Genomic DNA, 18,264 nt, shown 5'->3' with positions numbered 1-18,264 from the left:
ATGTGTGCACACTTCTTCCTTTTCAAAGAGATTCCGCATCCCTGGTGTAGGGAAGCAGCTGAAAGATTTGAAAACAAATAGGTCGCCAAGTCCGGGCGGAATTACATTTCGGTTTCACAGTGTACGGCACTAGCCCGTTGTTTCGCTTGCATTTATCGCGAATCTTTCGCCCAGCGCAAAGCCCTACGCCACTGTAAGAAAACGCAGTTGACTTCCGTATACACGAAGTATAAAAGAACACCGGTTTGCTGCACAAGAGCAGATTCGAACTAATAATTTCCCTCGACACAGAAAAGCTTTTGACCACAAATCAGCGCGTTTTTAGCAGGCATCACTCGTGTGAAACTCAGCTTGACTTAACTGAGGACCGAGTATTCTGGTCGTACATTCAGATGTCAAAGGTGGCCCGTGAAATGAGTGCTACTAAATTTAGATCTGATTACAGTGCACCTGGCTGGAGAAATGTGGCCGTACATGTACTCCTATCTTTTAATACAAACATGCATAAGAACAAAAAACCAGTGTTAGAAAAGTTCACGAATTCCATTTACTTGCGTGACGCGTCGCATTGAGTGAGGGAAATACATCGCTGACCAGAGCCACGTAATTCACAAAAATTTTCAATTATTTTCTATCGAGATCATAAGATTGTAATCTCACGAATAAAATAAATTGCTTTTTTCAAAAGTTTGTCATGAATAGATTTGTTTACGTAATCTCTATGTTTATTTTTCATGTTCTGACCGTTATGTTCTTTGATGTAGTATCTGCTAGCCTTGGAGGCTGAGTTTAAAGTTGTGTTGTTTATTTAAGAAATTGGTCGAGATGGATTGTCCAGCACATGGTCTGCACAGTTGTGTGCAATATGGTTTTGATTCCGGGCTGAAGACTGGATATTCTCAAAACAGTTGAATCTATCAGTTACTTTTCCATTTACACTTTAAGTAGAAAATAGTTGAAAGAACTTTCTGATTTTTTGGAGGTTAGATACCAGCAGCTGTTACACCACACAAAAACTAGGTGGTTATCTCTATTTCCTTGTATTGAGAGGTTGATTCACATGTTTCCAGTTTGAAATCTTGCTTTTTTTTTCAATCTTGTATTCCTGTGATATGGATTTTTTGAGGACTTATGTCAGTTTGGAGAGTGAATGAAATTCTGTAGCTGAATCTGTTTCTGTTTAAGAATCTACTTTAGAAACTTTCGAGTAAAGGTACAAACAAATTTATATGCCCCTAAAAATAAAGACCATACTTCCACATAAAAGGGAAGAAAGTCACTCACAGGAGCGTGACAACTTTGACAAAGAGATGACAGTCGTGTATAGTTCTGCCACTGAATATCTAGAGAAGTGGTTGGCTCATTATCAACAGTTCGGACCATTCAAGTGGATGCAGCTCTCAAGAATGCCTATTTGGGAGGATGCTGAAAACTGTATCACGTATCTCAAAGCCGCGCGGGATTAGCCGAGCGGTCTAAAGTGCTGCAGTCATGGGCTGTGCGGTTGGCCCCGGCGGAGGTTCGAGTCCTCCCTCGGGCATGGGTGTGTGTGTGTGTGTGTTTGTCCTTAGTATAATTTAGGTTAAGCAGTGTGTAAGCTTAGGGACTGATGACCTTAGTAGTTAAGTCCGATAAGATTTCACACACTTTTTTTATCTCAAAGAACGAATATACATTAACAGCTGCGAAGTAATTTAGAAGTAATTCCTCTATTACCAGTGTGACTAGATTAGGATAGTAACAATCTGTTGATACAGCACTTTACTGAAGTAGTCCACAGCGTCTACTTCTGCCAGTTTGTGAAACGTGATTGCTTCCATTGCCCTGAAGGATCCCCTTCATGATATGATTTACGGAACAAGATGTACAAAACTGTGCACTGTTTACACTTTTCTTAGCTAGCTGCCAACGTCTACTTACTTTGGGTCACAAAGCCCTGAATTGGGCAAGCCAGTGGCGAAATATTGCCAGTGGAGTTCGGGGTGGGGGAAAGGGTGTGTTCGAGTGAAGAAGGCAAGCTCCCCAAGAGCACAGAAAATGAATCTTGCTATGACAGTCGGTTACTTTCAAAAATTAAATGCAGCCAATATGAAACATGTTACACTTGCAGAAATACTGACAGTTTCTAAGACTGGTCCACATCGGCTCAAGAAATCGCGAGCTAGGACAGAAATTTGTCAGCCACTTGACATCCACTGCCTGGTGAAGGCTTTCTCTTGACTTATGCATGCGCTGTCGTCTCCAGCTGAAGGCATTCGTGTTGCTCCTACATGGGCGTGGTAATTCCACTCCCGTTAGGCCGTCGTCAATGTCTTCTATTGCTTGCAAAACCTAACGAACAAATTCCTTGGTCCACCTACATCTGACTACGCGCATCGCTCAAGTCCATTAAATTTTAATGACAGCCATAATTAAGTATTCCACTCCGTTGCGTTCCCTGACCTACTTGTTTGTTCTGCCTCTCCTAGTAATTACGAACATGAATTGCTGAACAACACACGGTTCTTGAAAGTTTATCCATGTCCCACTCTGATACTCATAGCGGGTTTGCATTCACTGCCTGTAAACTTTTAATTTGAAACATATTACACACTAGTTTTGAAAATACTAAGCACTTTCAAACAAAAGTATCTTTTACTCACACAGTTTTAATCTGCCAGCGAGTTTCAAAACAGCGTGTATTTAGTTGAAAATGAGATTCATTCTGAACTCCTGATGTGACTCTGCGAAACCGCGGTAAAGCTAAAAGTGAATAGTAACGCCCACTCATTCCCGAATAAGGTCCGTCGCCTTAACCACTGAGCCACCCGCTGTACGCAACGCCTGAGACCCTGGAGAGAAAAGTTCCTCAAACGTCATCATCCACATCTCTTAACACGGCGACTGGTTTCCACTTTTTGTCACTAATCGCGGAGTTGCAGAGTTGTTCAAGGAGAACGATGCCGCTTGTTTCCACAGTGCGTACGTAGCCCAACCAGCTCGTCTCAAGGCGTTCTTGTTCCTTACAGGTACAGTAACGCTTTACGCGCAGTCTGGAGGCAGCTGCTGGAAAACTCCGGCAGCTCAAGAGGCACGAGGGAATTTGTAGTCTGCCACAGGTTGATGGCGTCAGGTCGCGTCAGTAGTGTAAGGCGCATCGTACCGCGGCTGCTCGGGAACCAAAGAATAAACGGAGTTGACACAAAAACACAACAAATGCCAATATTCACCATCGACAATGTTTTCCACAGTTTGCGTTAAGCTTTCGTGAGGGGTGCGCATTCGGGCCACGACAGTAGATCTGAGCGTTTCGTCAGCTACCTAAATAGTGAAAGAAGGTATCTGGACCAGCTGCCGGCATACAGAGCGCACGATCTGTAGTATGTTCTGCAGTACGGAATGAAGATCTGTTCAGTTAATCAGCATGCACGCTTGTGCGTAATGCATCACTGTTCTACGGCACAAAGGGTAGCCCGCGCGGTGGAGTAGCCCATTAGCAAGTCCTAAATCACGAACGTCGTTAATCATACTAGCGTTATCGTACAACACAGTCATCTAATGATCATTTTTGCATCTAAGCTGTGTTTCGTAGGTACTCAGGTTACTTAAATAAGGTAGTTATAAACCTTAGGATGAGTTTGAACACAACGGTTTACTAGACACTGCCCTACTGGGAGTCAGCCAACATGAAGTACAATATTAACATGGGCACGAAAGGGAAGCAGTGGTTGGGAAGGGAGTGAGACAGGTTGTAGCCTCTCCCCGATGTTATTCAATCTGCATAATGAGCAAGCACTAAAGGAAACAAAAGAAAAATTCGGAGTAGGTATTAAAATCCATGGAGAAGAAATAAAAACTTTGAGGTTCGCCGATGACATTGTAATTCTGTCAGAGACAGCAGAGGACTTGGAAGAGCTTTTGAACGGAATGGACAGTATCTTGAAAGGAGGATATAAGATGAACATCAACAAAAGCAAAACGAGGATAATGCAGTGTTGTCGAGTTAACTCGGATGATGCTGAGGGAATTAGATTAGGAAATGAAGCACTTAAAGTAGTAAAGGAGTTTTGCTATTTGGGAGCAAAATAACTGATGATGGTCGAAGTAGGGAGGATATAAAATGTAGACTGGCAATGACAAGGAAAGCGTTTCTCAAGGAAGTCGTTTCTGAAAGTATTTGTATGGAGTATAGCCATGTATGGAAGTGAAACATGGACGATAAATAGTTTAGACAAGAAGAGAATAGAAGCTTTCGAAATGTGCTGCTACAGAAGAATGCTGAAGATTAGATGGGTAGATCACATAACTAATGAGAAGGTATTGAATAGAATTGGGGAGAAGAGGAGTTTGTGGCGCAACTTGGCAAGAAGAATGGATCGGTTGGTACGACATGTTCTGAGGCATCAAGGGATCACCAATTTAGTATTGGAGGGCAGCGTGCAGGGTAAAAACCGTAGAGGGAGACCAAGAGATGAATACACTAAGCAAATTCAGAAGGATGTAGGTTGCAGTAGGTACTGGGAGATGAAGGAGCTTGCACAGGATAGAGTAGCATGGAGAGCTGCATCAAACGAGTCTCAGGACTGAAGACGACAACATCAACAACAACAACAACAACAACAACAACAGACTGTAGCACCAGGAATAGACTGCAGAAGAGCACATTCAACGGTTTCGAGATGGGATATGAGGATTTGCTGTTCTGTCGATGACAAATACATTAGAGACAGAGCACAAGCTCGGACTGGATTAGAAGGTATAGGCGATCAGTCGAGGATTTTTCAAAGAGAACATGTCTTCAACTATTGTAAGAGACTTAAGAAACAACAGAAAACCTAAATCGATATAAGCGCTGCGCTCCTCCCCAATTTCAGTCTTATCCTAACCACGATGCCACTTTTCTCGGTTACGATCTACAAAACAACCCTTTTATTGACGAGGGTAGGATTTGTATTTACACTTGACGATCGTCGGAAGAAAATATGAGGGGAGCTTCTGTGAAGTTTGGAAAGTTGGGAACGCGGTGCTGGTGGAAGTAAAGCTGCGAGGGCGAGTCGTCAGTCGTACTGGGATAGCTCAGTCAGTGGGGCACCTGCCCGCGACACGCAATCTTCGCAGTTTCGTGCCGCGGTCCGGCACGCAATTCCAACCTGCTGGAAAGCTTCAAATCAGCGCTCACTGCGCTGCAGAGTGAAAGGTCATTCTACAGATGAAGAGGGCTTGCTATCAACGCACGACCTTGGTACATCAGCAATCTGGCGGCAAGGTGGATCGGTTATGATTTTAGTGGGCCTCCGTCTCTGTCAGTGTATGGAGGGTGATCTGATAGATTATTACTGTGCTCTACAACCAACATGAGAGCAATGCGTCCGTCTTTCGTGATAGTCGGGACCCTTTTCTCTAAGAGGTCGGTTCTTACAGTATACTGCGGTGTCCCCAGATATAAATTTGCATAGGTTTGGATGGGATCTTTCAAAAAGTGCAGGGCTAGGTCTCCGATGCCACCTAATACCTGAGGACATCCGTTGTAGAAGAGTGGGGCGGCCTACACTATAAACGTTTCCATGGCTGCGAGTATAATGTGGCGAGGAGTATTCAAAGATATTGCGTCAGGGATAGCGTAACATCGTATTAAGCTCCGCTCTAATCCAGTTCATTTACAGTACGATATTTTCCAGCGGCAATCTTTGTTACGATAATCGTTTGAGTACTTCGACGTTTGTTCCCGTTTCATAAGCTATATTAGAATTCATCTACATCTACATCTACATTTATACTCCGCAAGCCACCCAACGGTGTATGGCGGAGGGCACTTTACGTGCCACTGTCATTACCTCCCTTTCCTGTTCCAGTCGCGTATGGTTCGCGGGAAGAACGACTGCCGGAAAGCCTCCGTGCGCGCTCGAATCTCTCTAATTTTACATTCGTGATCTCCTCGGGAGGTATAAGTAGGGGGAAGCAATATATTCGATACCTCATGCAGAAACGCACCCTCTCGAAACCTGGACAGCAAGCTACACCGCGATGCAGAGCGCCTCTCTTGCAGAGTCTGCCACTTGAGTTTGCTAAACATCTCCGTAACGTTGTCACGCTTACCAAATAACACTGCGACGAAACGCGCCGCTCTTCTTTGGATCTTCTCTATCTCCTTTGTCAACCCGACCTGCTACGGATCCCACACTGATGACCAATTCTTAAGTATAGATCGAACGAGTGTTTTGTAAGCCACTTCCTATGTTGATGGACTTCATTTTCTAAGGACTCTCCCAATGAATCTCAACCTGGCACCCGCCTTACCAACAATTAATTTTATATGATCATTCCACTACAAATCGTTCCGTACGCATACTCCCAAATATTTTACAGAAGTAACTGCTACCAGTGTTTGTTCCGCTATCATATAATCATACAATAAAGGATCCTTCTTTCTATGTATTCGCAATACATTACATTTGTTTATGTTAAGCATCAGTTGTCACTCCCTGCACCAAGTGCCTATCCGCTGCAAATCTTCCTGCACTTCGCTGCAATTTTCTAATGGTGCAACTTCTCTGTATACTACAGCATCATCCGCGATAAGCCGCGTGGAACTTCCGACACTATCTACTAGGTCATTTATATATATTGTGAAAAGCAATGGTCCCATTACACTCCCCTGTGGTACGCCAGATGACTGGGTGTTGTGTGATGTCCTTAGATTAGTTAGGTTTAAGTAGTTCTAAGTTCTAGGGGACTGACGACCATAGATGTTAAGTCCCATAGTGCTCAGAGCCATTTGAACCATTTTTTTGGTACGCCAGAGGTTACTTTAACGTCTGTAGACGTCTCTCCATTGAGAACAACATGCTGTGTTCTGTTTGCTAAAAACTCTTCAATCCAGCCACACAGCTGGTCTGATATTCCGCAGGCGCTTACTTTGTTTATCAGGCGACAGTGCGGAACTATATCGAACGCCTTCCAGAAGTCAAGGAAAATGGCATCTCCCTGGGAGCCTGTATCTAATATTTTCTGGGTCTCATGAACAAATAAAGCGAGTTGGGTCTCACACGATCGCTGTTTCCGGAATCCATGTCGATTCCTACAGAGTAGATTCTGGGTTTCCAGAAATGACATGATACGCGAGCAAAAAACGTGTTCTAAAATTCTACAACATATCGATGTCAGAGATATAGGTCTATAGTTTTGCGCATCTGTTCGACGACCCTTCTTGAAGACTGGGACTACCTGTGCTCTTTTCCAAACATTTGGAACCTTCCGTTCCTCTAGAGACTTGCGGTACACGGCTGTTAGAAGGGGGGCAAGTTCTTTCGCGTACTCTGTGTAGAATCGAATTGGTATCCCGTCAGGTCCAGTGGACTTTTCTCTGTTGAGTGATTTCAGTTGCTTTTCTATTCCTTGTACACTTATTTGGATGTGAGCCATTTTTTCGTTCGTGCGAGAATTTAGAGAAGGAACTGCAGCGCGGTCTTCCTCTGTGAAACAGCTTTGGAAGAAAGTGTTTAGTATTTCAGCTTTACGCGTGTCATCCCCTGTTTCAATGCCATTATCATCCCAGGGTGTCTGGATATGCTGTTTCGATCCACTTACTGATTTAACGTAAGACCAGAACTTCCTAGGATTTTCTATCAAGTCGGTACATAGAATTTTACTTTCGAATTCACTGAACGCTTCACGCATAGCCCTCCTTACGCTAACTTTGACATCGTTTAGCTTCTGTTTGTCTGAGAGGTTTTGGCTGCGTTTAAATTTGCAGTGAAGCTCTCTTTGCTTTCGCAGTAGTTTCCTAACTTTGTTGTTGTTGTTGTTATTGTTGTTGTTGTCCCGTCCCTCACAGTTTTACTCGGCACGTACCTGTCTAAAACGCATTTTATGATTGCCTTGAACTTTTTCCATAAACACTCGATATTGTCAGTGTCGGAACAGAAATTTTCGTTTTGATCTGTTAGGTGGTCTGAAATCTGCCTCCTATTACTCACATTAAAACTATCGCCTGCACTGAAATGCAGGAGAGGCAAAATATATTTATAGAATATTGTTCGCTCTTGTGAGTATACATTTCAAGATGCTAATCTGCTTTATAATACAGTACTGTTTGTAAAAATTGCAACACTCAGAATTAAAGCGCCCGAAAATCGTAAGATGTAAAGAGCAGTGGAATCATAAGTGATTAAGATTTCGGGGAGACGTCATCCACACAGGCCTAGCAGTGCCCCCTTTCGTGTGTCTAGACAGGTCAGCGTGACGCCACGCCCAGTTGGATCAAAGCTGTCAAAGTGGACATGAGCAAGCGAGTTCTGGTATGCCTTATAATGTCGAAGGGCGCAGTACCAGCACAACAGCGTGTGAGTGAGGGCAGACGGGGTAGGGTAGTCTCGGGAAAACGAGTTTTTTGTACCGTGACACTGCATCTCGTACAGGGCACACTGTTCGTTACGTCGAACCAGTGGTCAGAGGGTCGCACTCAGCGACAAGCGGGTACTGGACCACACAGTACGACCACATTGCGGGGGATGACCGCCATCTTGTCTCTGTGGCCGTAACTGACAAAACAGCTTCATCCACAGCATTGCCTCGACGTTGTAGCGGTGCTGAGGGAGTCGACATGTCTGCGCCGATGGTTCGATGCCTTCTGCTGAGGGCTGGACTAGCGGCTTGCAAGCCGTGGCAACGGCTTCCATTGTTCGGAAATGACCAAGCGTCAGAGTTCTATGGGCACGTACATGTCATGACTGGCAAACTGAGTAGCAAAATTTAGTGTTCGCAGATGAGTCCCGCTTCAATTTGCCCTACAGTTATAGTAGCATGTGTGTTAGAGGCCACTGTGTTGACAACTACCTGGCAGACTGCATCGTTGATCAGCGTAGCTGAGAAACACCAAATGTGATGGTTTGGGGCACCATTCGTTACGACGTGCGACCTCGCTTCCTACGTATTGGGGGAGTCTGAACAGCAACCACTGCATCAGAGGCGTCCTAGAGTCCGAGGCACTGCCCCTCCTGCAGGCAGCCCCACAAGCCATATTCCAACAGGACAGAGCCTGGCCACATGGAAAAGAATGACGTGTGCGACTGATTCCCCTTCACGCACGTACGCCTAACAAGTCGTCCATCAAACATGTCTTTTAGCGACTTACTCCTCTTGGGCATCTTACAGCCACTGTCGACGCTTTCTAGATGCTCCTACAAACCACATGGCAGTTTGTTCCCCAACAGCATATTCAAGACCTCTTTGAGTACACGCCACGACATCTACAGGATCTTATTAAAGCATGTGATCGTTTTACATAATACTGAATACTGGAAGTCAAACTGCACGTACAATTCTGTAATTCTAATCATCTAACCTAAGAAATAAATTTCACTGAAAACTCATGTCTTCTTCTTGGATTTACCGGTAACACGCGATTTTTTTTATCATAAACTCTATATTTTTAATATGTAATGTACAGTCTGTAAAGATGAAGGCGTAAGTACAGAAATGTGTGGGTGTTTCCTTAGTAGCGATGTGGGTCAACAGAGACGAACTATTCTAGTGTTCGGGAGCTACCGACAGTATCCCACATTTTTGGTTTTACGTGCGTGCTCCTAAATAACTTGAAAAAGTTGAAACAAATAATACTACAAGAAGACAACAGTAAAACAACAATCATTTAAAAACAAGAACAAGAAGTGGAACAACAATCATTTGCTTCAGTGCTTGGGAATGACATCTGACTATAGTACAACGGGAATCAAATCGTACATACAAGTGAAGAGTCTGAATAAAAGCTCTATAGGAGTATGTATGGCGCAGTAGAAAAGTTAGCCAGTCAGATGATTTGGTCAACGGACTCAGTACGGGCACATTGCCACAGAAAGCATAGGCCATAGGGCAACGTTTCGACACTGTCAAAGTGGTGTTTCTCGCGCATTGCCAAGTGTTCGGTGTTGACTGCACATCAACTGAAGCTGTCTCACACGGAGACGACACTGTAATTGGATTTTTGAATTTTTTTATTTATGGTACGTCAAATTCAGAACTCAAATATCAAGCGCGCTAAACAGTTACATGCAGCTCTCATAAATATTCGAGAAAATCGACTACGATATTTTCCGAGCGCCTTTAAGACCCTAAAGTAAGATCGATTCTTCTCCACAGCCTGCGTGGCTCTGTGGTAGAGTGCTTACTTGCCATGTGAACGCCTGGATTCTGTTCCCGGCTGTCGCAAATTTTTAAACAAAGATAATGTTCCACGAGAATTTCTGTGAAATATAAAATACATAAACATAGAGAAAAATCTGTAGCGCTCGACACTAGTAATCGCTGGTTAGTTTGATTTCGGTTGTTTTCTTTGTTTTTCCAATAATTTCGAAACCCTACGTGATTAAATACAAATTTTACTAAATATATGGTAATTAAAACATATGTAAGTATCATTTTTGTGATATTCCATGTCTTCTTATTTTTAATTATACACTGCACACAAAAATGTAGTTTTCGTTCCAAATACAAATTCTTATTTACCATTCTTTAATAAAATATTGTTAAGAAAGGTTGTTGAAATTACGAAACGTTTCCAATCAATTTTTCATCTTAATGTATTCTTGGAAAAGCTTGTAAAATGTGCAACTGTGTTTAAAAACTTGCACTGGCTAGCAGACGGAAAGGAGTAGCACAGGGTGTGTCAGGAGTACTCTAACATATTGGTTTCCGCGTTGGGTCCAAGGTCCAACACGTTTTTATTTATTTATTTTTTCCCCGTTTGCTCTCGCAGGCAGTAAAATACGTTTCGTGAGGTAGTACCGACTCTGACCATCGTAAACTGTTCAAATGGTTCAAATGGCTCTGAGCACTATGGGACTCAACATCTTAGGTCATAAGTCCCCTAGAACTTAGAACTACTTAAACCTAACTAACCTAAGGACATCACACACACCCATGCCCGAGGCAGGATTCGAACCTGCGACCGTAGCAGTCCCGCGGTTCCGGACTGCAGCGCCAGAACCGCTAGACCACCGCGGCCGGCTCATCGTAAACTGTGTTTTCCGCTTTTTGTAATAGTGGGCTATGTGTTAAAGGTTTGTGCAAGAGATCGTGTCCTTTCCCAGTGGTTTCTGCCTGGATGAAGTTGCGGGTAGTAGACATATAGGTGATGTTGGTACTGTGAAATGTGTACAGGCGGACACTGAGGAATGAGCAGTGTTTGCTAATGGGGTAGCTAGATGAGTCTCTCCCACTGGTTAGTGTTAAGAGTTCCAGTGAATCTGATGTTAACGACGAAGAAAAAAGTGACGATAACGTGAAGTCTCCTGCATGTACATCAAAGATTTAAGGTGAAAGTGATCTCGACAAGTTCCTGTACTACGTCCGACAACAGCGATTCCTACTTTTCAAACTGCTGGGCCGACATTGAAGATCAAATATTTCCAGTTAATTTTCCCGGATAGCTTTTCTCATAAAATACTTATCACAAAAAGAAATGTTCAAGCAGGAGAGAGAGAGATAGAAAATTACTCCACTAAACAAACATTCAATGAGGCAGCTGTGGACAGATGTTTCATGAAATGAGACGAAGGCAATAATGAGTATGGCTCCGAATTTCGAGGCAAATTTTTCCTATGATTAGCTAAACTGAAGCCCATTTTTCAAGGATGTTTTCTCTCGTCTCATATTTTTCCAAACATCCACTAAGCCTGTTTCCCTCCCCAAGTAAGTAACAGCTGGGTTCAAAAATGGCTCTGAGCACTATAGGACTTAACATCTGTGGTCATCAGTTCCCTAGAACTTAGAACTACTTAAACCTAACTAACCTAAGGACATCACACACATCCATGCCCGAGGCAGGATTCGAACCTGCGACCGTAGCAGTCACGCGGTTCCGGACTGAGCGCCTAGAACCGCGAGACCACCGCGGCCGGCGTAACAGCTGGGGATAGCACGGTTAACAAATATAAAAAGACATGGAAAGGATATAGAGGTTGTAGCGCGGACTAATCTAGGTGGAAAACACCATACAAAAATATAATCCATTCCGATCTTTTCCGAGACACGGCCTTTTCGGACTGACAAAGTTGCCTGTAAGAGAGATATATAGATCGTTAATTGTTGTAATAATTATTCTCCTGAAGCAGCACATTGTTGAAGCTTCTTTTCTTGTCCGAACTGTTTATCGTCCACGTTTCACTTCTATAAAAGCTACACTCCAGACAAATACCTTCAGAAAACACTTCATAACGTTTAAATTTGTACCCAATGTTAACAAATTTCTCTTTCGGAAAAATTTTTCTTGCTGTTGCCAGTCTACAATTTTATTTCCGCTCTACTTCTATCACCGACAGTTATTTTACTGCCCAAATAAAATTTAGCTGCCTCAGCAATGCCTTTTTTAATAGGGCTACAAGCTATCATCTTGTTACTGTGTGTAATCATCAGTTTTAGTTCGTAACTAGATCCAAAAATCAGGGCTCGCACAGAAAAATTTAAGTGCTCGTTTTTCCCGCGCGCCGTTCGAGAGTGGAGCGGTAGAGAGACAGCTTGAAGGTGGTTCATTGAGCCCTCTGCCAGGCATTTTATTGTGAATATCTGTAGAAAAACCTGCAAATACGGCAGATATCGGATGTCTCGATTTAAAAGTTTGCGCCCATGTTAAACAATAGTGAAAGAAAACGGAGGAGAATAATGGACTCAAGTCGGCGGTACAACACAAGTGTACACGACATGCAAAATGCATTAGACATTTTTGAAGATGGGCTGCAAAGCAAAATACAAATAATGATTTGTTAGTTAACTGTCACGCACACAATTCGTGTCCTACACAGCTTCACACATCTGTATCTTGAAAGCCATGCAGTACTGTGATGTCTTCGTATGTTTGTGATGTCTTGCAATCAGAATGGGCCATACGATCACCTCCTAACGGATTCCAGTTTCTTCCTGGAATTTCTTGAGTGAACGCCTTTCCTCAGTTGTGCGAGATTGTAATGTTTCCAATGCGGCGATTCTGGCGCTTGTTTAGCCCCCGTGGTAAACTGGCCGCTGTGAGCTGGCTCAAAGGCACCGTTATAGCGTGTGCAGCGTTGGTTTGCCGAAACGCAGCCTGGACGCACATCGGCGCTTGCTGAGCATCCAGGATATGGCGCTAGCTTTCGTGCTCCATTTGCAGCGTCACTTCCACACAACTGTTATCCACGGGCTAACATGTTACGACAAACAGTCTACGCTTTCTGCTGGGAAGACGTACCTCTCACAGAACCGTAAAACACATCAAGTGGGGGAATATGGGTGTTTAGGCTGGGTACTAGGGGTAACATATCCTTAAAAAAAAAAAAAAGATTTTTCACTAACGAGAACGCACTGGAAGTACTTACGTACGCCGCAGTCGCGCACTATCACTGTCGGGGCTTAGATATTTTAAACCTCACGGCACATTTATATCTGCCCTCTGCAAGCAACCGTATGGTGCTTGGCGAAGAGTACATAATGTATCGCTATCGTTCTATTTAAATAATTTACTTCTAAATAAATTATCTGAACTTAAATTACGCACGACTGCTAATAGAAACAGTAATTAATTTTTGACAGCAATGAATTTTAGTGAAATTACAGTGAAATGAACACCCTTAGCTGCTTACAGGCGTTGACATACGTCAACGGGAACAGATCAAAATGTGTGCCCCGACCGGGACTCGAAACCGGGATCTCCTGCTTACATGGTAGACGCTCTATCCATCTGAGCCACCGAGGACACAGAGGATAGCGCGACTGCAGGGATTTATCTCTGGCACGCCTCCCGCGAAACCCACATCTTCAACGTATTGTCCCGCACTACATTCGTAGTGCCCCCGTCCGAAAGAACAGATACCACCTTAGTATACATATGAATTTTAGTTGCATTTGTTTGGTCATCAGATTAGAATGCATTTTCTGAATCGAACCAGCGGGGCATGGAATGCAAAAATGATGAAATAATACTTCCGATAATTTATATATAATATTTCATCGCCTTCAGGACTCGAAATGCATAGAGTTTTTAAAGGAAAAGAAAGTTTGTGACTGAAAATTGCTGATCTTTAGTTTATGTTTTCCGAGTGTAAATCAGTTATAGCTACAACAATACCAATGTGGATAAAATGACGACATACATAGCTACATTAAGCAAACTCAAAATGGGATACTCGATACCCATCTTGGTAAAATGAACTTAAAAAAATGGTTGACTGCTGTTTGTCGTACAGTGATCAACTGCAATTAACTTGAAGACATAGTGAAACAAGTTACGTCAAATAACTTGTAAACTGACTCGTTCCATGTCCTTACATTACTGTGCAAATAAACCCTGGGAGACAACTAAACTAATTAGTGACCTGACCTGCTGGCGCCTCATGAAGCCGGTAGCACTGAAGAATAAGGCTGAAGAGGCAGAGAGCGAAGAAGACAATGAACAGTAAAGGACACATCAGTACTTCTCAACATTGGACGAACAGGTCTGGAGACGTAACCTCCACCACGTATTGAGAACACGAATCCTACAGATCTGGCAACAGCATAGCGCGCAGCAATGGCACTAGCTCTAGAGCAATCACGTAATCACGTTTGCGGCAGTTGCGAAACATAACGAGTTTTACAAGTGGAGCCAGCTGTCCTGATATCGATACTTATTACAAGAGCGCGCACTGATAGCACTGAAAATAACCAAAATACGTTTGCAATTATGAACTGAAAATACGTCCACCGCTCACTTAAACGGAACGGACCAACACAGGATAGAAACACCTAAGATACTCGTACATTATTCGCATTTTGTAACAGCGAAATTATTAAATCACCTTCGTATCGATCATTCCGTTACGTTACATTACAAAAAAAAATTTTTCAGATTATCTCTAGAAAACTACTTTCGCTCGTCTCTCAAGTTCTTATTTGGAACGGTTCTCTCCCCTTCTTCTGAGATCGGAGGGCAGAATGTAAATGCACCAATGTAGTTGGGAGAATAGTCCACATTTTCTGATTTCCTCATTGGAACTAAGCTGACATCACGAATAAAACATATCCCTACATTCCTTGAGTCGACCGTCCTTATTTTAACAGAAAATGAATATCCACTGTCGGCCAAATCGCTACTCCTTTGTAATGGAATTGTGTATTTCCACAGCAGAAAGCTAAGCAAGTGCAGATACGAGAGGCCAACACATATCTTATCAGAACGTGTTGTTTTCTGCAGCACTTTCAGTACCAACCCCGTTTCCTAAACTTGGCTAGTGGTTGCAGTAATGTTTCGGTTCCTCTTCATCATGCATGGATATGTCGTTTAATTTAAATTCCATTCTGCAACCCGTCTGAGATTAGGTTAAAGGTTTCTCTGCAACACGCAATGAAGTCCGGATGTGTTGCTTAATGTCAATTCGCTTTTTAGAAGCGGTCTGCGACTAGTAACGAAGAGTTTATTAATTTAGTCCGAAAACTGTGCATTTTTCACTGCCAAATGCAAAAATAATTACTAGTGTAATTTGTGTGTTTAATGGTTACTTACAGACTTGGTAGAATACACTTAACGGCGTCCACCTTTGAAGCTCTCTCTGCTCTAACGCAGTGTCCCAGCGAGTTTATATTATCTGCCTTTTCCTTCGGAAAAACGGCAGAAACAGTCAGAAAAGAGAATGAAAATCGTACCTGCTAGCACCACACAACACCGCAATCGTGACTCGTGTAGCGAATAAACATCACGTAACAACTACTATGATAATTTTGTATCCAACACAGGCTAAAGTAATTGACCTTTGAAGATTCGCAGTACAAACATCTTTGCTTAAAAGGCAGCACACAAGGCGTTGTCATGGTAAGAGATTTCGCCAGATTACAGAATTTAAAAATGTGATTGCCTGAAGCGTACTGTGTAGCTAGTTTCCTTATTTAACAGCGCCTCTTTAAAAAGAACTGGCCAGATTCATCCATTCCGGAAATCAAGAATCTCGACCGTTTTTGTCTGTTATCGACATCGATAGTGTGAATATACTGGTCGCAGGGATTCGATGATTTTCTAGAAAGTCTTCATTCCTATGGTATAAATGTGACAGTCGCGCAAGAGACAGGCGACCATTATTATAATAATCAGTAGTTCTCTATTCAGGCTTACTGGGTCTCAATGGTAAGTCAAACTTCAGGCAAGGAATGACTGTGTTACTCATATGACGCGTTCCGTAATTTATCGATCATCTGATATCCAGGAGAGAATACTGCAGGTAGTTACGGTGTTTCAAGTTGTAAGTGAAACAAACATTCGCAGACTAAATTCTTGATGCAATAATTTACCAACAGCCGTATGTATTTCTACAATACATACGGCTGTTGGTAAATTATTGCATCAAGAAGTTCATGCCAGCCGTCGTCCCACGATCCATAATGGATCAACGAAGATTCGCAGACTAATTCGCATTACTCGTCGTATGAGCAATGTGTGTGTGTGTGTGTGTGTGTGTGTGTGTGTGTGTGTGTATGTGTGTGTGTGTGCGAGCGAAATGTTATGGGACTTAAGTGCTAAGGTCGTCAGTGCCTAAGCTTACACACTACTTAACCTAAATTATCCTAAGGACAAACACACACACCCATGCCCGAGGGAGGACTCGAACCTCCGCCGGGAGCAGCCGCACAGTCCATGCATGACTGCAGCGCCCCAGACCGCTCGGCTAATCCCGCGCGGCTATGAGCAATGAAGTCATCCCTTGCCTGATGTTTGATTCTTACCGTTGCTTTTTTACGTGTGATATAATTACAAATTTACAGTTTTCGAATTTTTTCCTTTAATTGTGTTGTGAAACCTTCTTTTCCCAAATTTCGTGTTTATTGGCCAACGGGAAGTAGTCTGTAGGCTTTGACGAATGAGTCCGCGAATTTTAAAATATATAACAAAAATGTCCGTATCTTTTGATTGCATCAAAATCTTTTACGCCGCCTAGAGACCATATACCTCAGTATGTGACACATTTCAACTTTATACATCTACCCGTTCCCAAGAATAAAGGTTTTTAAAGGTCTGTCAGGCAGGCAGACGGACGAACAACAAGGCTATTTTTACCGACTGAGGCATGGAAAACAGAAAACGCCCACAACGAGGCAAAAGTGGATGACTACACACCTTATGCATGCATACAAGAGGATACGGACTTCAAAATCTACCGAATGACTCGAACGCACGTAGGCAAAAATCCGCCCTTTACTTATGACAGTGCAAGGGCACCAGTAGTACAGTCAAGCATAAGAGCGGTGAACGGTTTACCTGCAGAGCGAGAGACGCAGTGGAGAAGAGAGCGAAGAGCGGAGCGGGAGAGTGCGGTGCTGGCTCGCGCGGCACGGCGGGCAGACGCGGACTGCCGGCCCGGCCGGAGCGGCCGATTAAAGGGCTGGCGGGCACGCGGAGGCGACGTCTGTGGCGGCGTGTGTCCGGCGTGCACCAGCCGGCCTCCAGATAACCCGCCACGGCCCGCTCCACGGCCGCGGCCACCGGCTACTGTCTCTACAAACACCTGCACCTACCCAGCAGGTTGACCAACCTTCCCACTACTCCAGCGGCACCCCTCCCCCCCCCCCCCTCCCCGCAGCAAATCCAACACTTCACATCCACAACCACACTACTCAACTCAAGCCACCTTACGGTTTCAGTCGATGTTACTTCGTCGTACCACATTTTTATTTATTTATTTATTATTATAACGATTGTTCCCCTTTAGGAGAGCGATTGAACTTGAATTCATAATTTCATCTTCGGATGTTTTTCTTCTTTGCTTCCAAAAACCTCCTCATCCTCTCAGAATACTCCTTCTTCCGTTCCTCTGTCCATTTTTTACCAGGCTGACGCGATGTTCTTTCCCCAAACTTCACACTTGTGATTTTATGCCGGCACTCGGTGCGATCTTCGAGATTTTTTATGTTGATCTGCTGTAGATCCCTCTGGACTTCTTTCAGCCATTCTGTGCCACATTTACTCCTTGTTATAATATTGAATAATTTCTTTGCTGTTCTGGAGTCTTCCATCCTGTAGATGTGTGTATAAAATTTGGCTCGGCGCTTTCTGATTTCATCTGTTACTATGTTGATCTTTCTATAGAGCTCGTTTTGTGGTCTCTTCATCCAAATGCCATTTTTGTTGATTGGACCGTAAATCTTCCTGAGAATTTTTCTTTCCTGCTTTTCTATTTCCTTAATTTTAGAATGACCATCAATCACCATTGTTTCAGCTGCATAGATTGCTTCTGGAAGAATCACTGTTGTATAGTGCCTTAATTTTGCGTCTGTCGAAATGCACTTCTTGTT

General features: G+C 43.3%; 1 protein-coding gene across 3 annotated transcripts in view; it reads right to left on the bottom strand.

Moving 5' to 3' along the window:
- Window positions 1–18,264, bottom strand: part of LOC126100717 (acetyl-CoA carboxylase) — a 444,288-nt gene that overhangs the window by 304,779 nt on the left and 121,245 nt on the right. Inside the window, exon 1 of one of the 3 annotated variants that reach the window (XM_049911337.1) lies at window positions 17,231–17,316. The exons of 1 other annotated variant lie outside the window; for it this stretch is intronic. The gene's annotated coding sequence lies outside the window, so the exon portion shown is untranslated. Of the gene's footprint in view, window positions 1–17,230; window positions 17,317–18,264 lie in introns of those variants that run through there. One more of the 3 variants, XM_049911336.1, reaches the window with a different exon arrangement.

This window comes from Schistocerca cancellata, chromosome 9, assembly GCF_023864275.1.
Source record: "Schistocerca cancellata isolate TAMUIC-IGC-003103 chromosome 9, iqSchCanc2.1, whole genome shotgun sequence".
Taxonomy (NCBI): Eukaryota; Metazoa; Arthropoda; class Insecta; order Orthoptera; family Acrididae; genus Schistocerca; species Schistocerca cancellata.
The sequence above is the reverse complement of the archived record's forward strand: the minus strand, read 5'-3'. Positions and strand labels throughout refer to the sequence as shown.